The sequence below is a fragment of the Sturnira hondurensis genome, unplaced genomic scaffold, assembly GCF_014824575.4.
Source record: "Sturnira hondurensis isolate 20B ecotype Veracruz unplaced genomic scaffold, ASM1482457v3 Scaffold0005329, whole genome shotgun sequence".
In the NCBI taxonomy this organism is placed as follows: domain Eukaryota; kingdom Metazoa; phylum Chordata; class Mammalia; order Chiroptera; family Phyllostomidae; genus Sturnira; species Sturnira hondurensis.
In genome coordinates this window covers 6089298-6095161 of record NW_028077960.1, presented here as the reverse complement: position 1 = coordinate 6095161, position 5864 = coordinate 6089298, and positions in this window count along the sequence as shown.

The following is a 5864-nucleotide window of genomic DNA, read 5'->3' as shown; positions in this document are numbered from 1 at the left end:
TTCCGAGGAGCTTTCAGGGGTCAGAAGGGGTTCTTCCGAGAAGATGCTCACCCGTTCAGAAGAGCTCTTCTCCCGAGGTTTTGTTCCTGCATAAACTCAACAAGCAAAGACTTGTTGAGACTATCACTTTATTTCTGAGGCTCAACGGAGAAAATTCCTCAGTGTCCTCACCCTTGGCCATAGCAGTTTCAGTATCAGCTTCTTGCTTTACATGAACTTTTAAGAACTTGAGGGATTTTTCCTACAGAGTAAATAAACGCGTGTATTTTTCTTCCCTGAAAAGACCTCCACATACCCCACTCAGTCCTTGCTGCATCCATTCCAACAGTGGGTATTTATTTTTTAGGACGCAATTATATTTTTCTCTTAGGAAAAAGAAGTTCCAGGATTTGTGAAAATCTTTTTAGACCAGGCCTAAGATCTCCCATGTGGCGCCATGGATTCCCCACTTGCCCACCACCCTGCAGAAACCTACCCCGTTAGACCGTCCTCTGCCTACAGTTCTACCACCGTGGGCCCAGCACTTTGGGTTAAGCGTCCTCTTTCACTTGGCTCCTGGGGCGTTAGAGAGCCTAATAGCTGCTAATGACTCAGTAGCAGGAGTAAATTTCTACATGTAATACTTTAACATGCAAAAAATATAATTGTATTTATTTTCCTGAAAGGATTCGGGACTCATTCTAAACCCCTGAGTCCTGAATCCTTCCAGAATTTCCTCATACACTCCTGATTCCTGCTCCAGTCTCTGGGGTCTAACTGAAGTTCGCGCTCCTTATTCACGTAAGACTTGGGTGGGAAGTGGCCCCCACTGCTGGGTGTTTATCTCATTGCCTGACCTCTGGTGACCCAGTCCTAAGTGGCTTCACATCTTCCCTAAAATAAGCAACACTGTGCTGACCATCTTGGTGCCTGGGTCCCAGGAAGAAGTCTCTCTGGCGTTTGAGAGTAGAGGGCTAGATGCCAGGGTACACATATGCCCAGCTTCTCTCGGCACTGCCACGTTACTCTCCCAGACCGCTGGGCCAGCACACCCATGGTTCCTGGTACCTCATGGCCTCCCCAACATGTGGCAATATCCAGCTTCTTAATCTTTGTCAATGTGACAGGTGTGACGTGTGCCTCTCTCAGTTTTGCTTTAGTCTTTCCTTTCTGTGACTGCCATAGACATTCTTCATGTACTTGATATAATCAGGTTCCCTCTGTGAGTTGCCTGTCCTTTGCCCATTTTTCTAAATTGTTGTTGATCTTTTAATTGTTGATTTTCAAAATTCTTTGTATATTTTGAATATCACTTTATTGCTATTTTCTCCAACTTTTTATTTAAACATTTTTTAAAACCAACAAAAAACTAATGTGGATATCATACTAGATTTACCAGTTGCTAATATTGTTCCCTGTCTGCTTTATTTATCCCTCTCTCTATGATATAAGTATATAGACACATAAATGTATTTTGATGAAACTTTTGACAGTAAGTTGCTGACATTCAGATGTTTCACCACTAAATACGTCAGTACGAATCTCCTAAGAATGAGGATATTCTCCTCCATAAGCCATAATACAGCTCCCCCACTCAATACATTTAACATTTATACAACACTAATGTCAAATTTAGGGTCTATATTCAATTTTCCCACTTGTCCCAATAATTTTTGACGTTGTAAAAAGTACCTCCCAACCTGTCATAGATTTATTAATATCATCAATGAAGGAGATTTAACAAAATCTTTAATTTTGATATCAGCAAATGTATTAATTCTTCTTCCTAATGAGATGGGTTTAAGGGTCTCAGTTAAGAAGTTTTTGTGATCCCCAAATAGTGAGGATGTCTTCTAAAAATTTTTCCTGTTAGTTCTACAGTTTTACCTTTCAAATTTGGATCTTAAATCTAAGTGGGCTTCACCTTTGCATAGGGTAAGAGTAGGATCAACCTTTTCTTCACAGAGAGAGCAAGGTCGTCCAGTGCTGCCCAATAAATATGCAGTTGCCCCAGGTGACCGGCGCTTGGCTCTCCATCAGGCACCTGCGCACAGGGACCGGTTTTCAGGCCTGTGCACAGGCTCCCTTTTCTTCTCCTGTACGCCTGTGCCACGTGCTGTCCCTTCTTCCTGTCTAATCAGTCAAGCTCTCTCTCTGCTCTTATTTTCAAACCTGACAACTATATGGGGCCTTTCATTAGATTTAAGTTCCTGGTTCTGCCTACAGCCACCCCCTGTAGTAATAGCTGGTTTGTGATGCTAGCCAGCAAAGTTACAAATGTGGGTTCAGTTTTTGAAAACTCATTTCAGATACCGCAAAAATGCCCAAATGTATCCTGAAAATAGACAAATCAAAGCAAATCCTTGTGAAGAGACTGAGAATCCCACTTCACGAGTTCAAGGTGCAAAGAAGAATACTCTTTCTACTACCTCAAAACTGAATGGCAGGGTAGGTATTAGAGTCCCAGAGGACTCATGAGAACCAAGGCTTCAAAGGAATTGGGGGGGGGGGGGTTCTATGAAGTCCTTGGTATTATTAAGAGACAGGTATCATTAGGCACCCATTGTCCATCTAGTTCCTAGTCGATGGCCCCCGAAGGTGTTTCTCTGTTCCTCTCCTGGGCTCCTGACACTCAGTCTGTGGTCATGTGAAGGGGAGAGAGAAATACTGTGAGACTCCATCTGCCCAGATGCTCCCCACAACCACCGGTTCTCTGGGATCTTGCTGCCTCTCAAAACTCTACCAGGAGAACTGGGCACAGGTGTTGCACATCCCACAGACCTGTGAGAGTTCCCACAGGGCTTATTCTCCTCTCCTGGCAACACCAAAGCTCCCTCTGTGTGTGTCAGTGTTCCCCAGAGAAACAGACCCCGCAGGATGTGTGTGTGTGTGTGTGTGTGTGTGTGTGTGTGTGTGCGTGCGCGCGCGCATGTGTATTTATTTATTTAAGAAATTGGCTCATATAGTTATGGAAGCTGGGAAATCTAAAATTTGCAGGGCAGGATGGTGAGCTGAAGACCCAAAGAGAGCTGATGTTCCAGTACGAGTCTGAGAGAAATCTTCTGTAGAGCTAAGAAAAGATGTTACCGATGAAATCCAAAAGCAGTCTACTAGAGAATTCTCTCTTGCTCAGGGAGACTGCTCTTCTCATTCCATTCAGCTTCTCGACTGACTGGATGAAGCCCACACACATCATGGAGGGTGATCTGCCCACCAACCTGAATGCTTGTCTCAGCCAAAGCAGCCTCGCAGAAACACCGGGGTAACGTCTGACCACATATCCGGGCATGGTGGCCCAGCCGAGATGACACCTGAAATGAATCCCCACTCTCCCCTTGGTTAATGCTGCGTCAATCAGGAGCCAGTCAAGCAATTTAACAGAGGATTGATTTAATGAGATATAATTCACAGATCATTAAATTCACCCTTTTGAAATGTACCATTCAGTGGTTTTTAGTAAATTCAGAGGTTGTACAACCACCACCACTCTTTGGGGCCTGAATGTTTTCCTCACCCAAATAAGAAATCCTGTAGCCATTAGCAGTCAGCAAGAGGATTTAACACAGGGAACTGGCTGCAAAGAATAAATGATAAAGGAGTGAAAAGGCAGAAAAAAAATGATGATGGTACACAAACACATAACTGCAGAAAACAGCTCCCACTTTCAGGGCTGGGGGAGCAAAGCAAAGGAGTTGGAGTTATGGGAGCTGAGGCCCTGGAGGAGGGGTGTCACGGAGCTGGGGCTTGGATCTCTGGGGAGGGCAATGAGCTGAAACCTATTGCTATCGTACCACAGGAGCTCAGAGGACAAGCCTCTTGAAGTTACCCTAATGTGGAGAGACAGGCTGGTTGATCATGGGAACATCAATAAACTCAGGAAACTGACAGGCTCTGCTGCCAGAATAAAGCTGGCAAGACCAGCAAGCTCACAGGAGGGGTATGCACATCCATCGTCCATCTCTATTGAGTGCTACCGGTTAGCAGTCATGGGGAATCAGGGTCAACAAGCAAAGTCGCAAACTTAGAGCTTCACTATTGTGAAGAGTTGTTAGGAGCTGAGACGTGGTAGCTTAACAACTCCACATCCCAGCACTCGCTGTGGAACCCCAGCCCAGGGGGAAATTTTTTTATCTGGAGGTTGGAGGACGGGGATGACAGGCGGAAGTCTTGTTCTACCCACAATGTTTCTTTCAAATAATTTTATCTGCTGCAAGTAGTTTTGTACGATGTCCTCTACCTGGTCCTAGTACCAGTTACCATGATCCCCAGAGACACCTGGGAATGGAGACTGGGCAGTGGTGAGGTGGAGGGGGAGGCAAAGGAGGACTCTGTCAGTGCCCAAGCGGACCAGACCACACTGCCCATTGCGCACCCCTGTGACGGATGAAGGCTCAGCTCGATGAGCTGGGACCTGGGACCTGATCACACTCACCCCCGTGCAGCACTGCACCAGCTTCAAACCCAGAGGTGCCTTCCTTGATTGAATAAAGAGCCCAGCACCAGTCTTAGCAGATAGCACTGTGCTCTTTTCAGTTCATAAAGCTGGTTCAAATGGGGGTGGCTGAGCTTCAGAAAGTCTGACATGACCCTCGCTCAGACATTATCACTTGCAAGTGAGAGTCCATAGTGTGGGACCCCAGGCAGCCCAGACAAGGCTGTTCCTCTGCCTGCCCTATGTCCTGACTACACGGCTTGTGCACTGCGGTAAGTAAACACCAACCTACCCAAGCAGTGTCTGGGAGGGGTTTTCCTCTAATCCAAGCCCACGGCTGACATTCGTCTCTGCAGTATAGTGGGTACAGTTTCCAGTAGACAAAAGGCTTAAGTTTTGAAATGCAGGGCACTGGAGAAAGAAGGAATTCTTTCTTTCTTTGCATTTGTGTGTTCATCCCCTCTGCTGAGAGAGCTGGCACGGAAAGGCCTAGTCACTTCGGTGTAGAAGGTGGGGTGGGAAAGAGACGGGTTACAGTGGCTTGTTTTAGCCTTTTGACTTGGTAATGTCACATATATTCAGTTTGCAAAAAGAGGGTGTGCAGCTACAGAGTGGGCATCCAGGTAGCCACCACTAAGGCCAAGAAATAGGACATCGCCAGCCGCACAGGGGTTTCCCTGTGCCCCTCTGCGTCACCAACGTCACCCTGCTCACTGGAATTGGGCTTCCTGGGCTCCCCGAGTTGTGTGTACAATAACTCAAAATTTTCCCTCCTCCCCCACTCCATTTTTTTTGCAAGATTTGGAAGGCAGACGTGACATAGCAGAAAGCAGTGACTTTCTGAAGGTTGTCACAGATGTGGTGGCAGACAAATGCAGCGATCCCTGTGGACCCCAGCTTGTCTTCCTCCCCTGCCTGCTGAACAGCGACCCCAGCCCACAACCAGAACATTGCTGCAATAGCTGCAAACACGGTAGCTACTCAGAGACACTAGCCTCCTACAGACTCCTGCCTCCACCAGCCCCAGTCCCCCAGCTGGTGCGCCTGTTTCCTGGAGCTTCTGGAAAGCTCCGGCAAACAGCGCTTCCTGGGTTTGGTTAGCAGCTTTTCTGCCCCCTTCCACTCTGGTTCTGGAGCTCTACTCCCCCAGCCTCTCCCACAACCGAGTCAGGTCTCATTAATCCCGCATTGCACAGTATTCATAGGATCCCACCCCCACCCCATGGAATGCTGACTGACCCACACACTTCCACATGAGCACTTTCTCGCCTTTCTTTGCAGAGTTCTTATCAACTAAGCATGCATCCCTGAACACTGGAGTTTAGTTTCACCTGTTTTCTTTGAACAATGTGTGAGTGGAATCATCCGGGGTGTATATTTTGTGTTCAGTTTTGTTTATGCATCGTGTGTGTGCAAGATTCGCCCACATTGAAACTGGAGCCTGTTCGTTTTC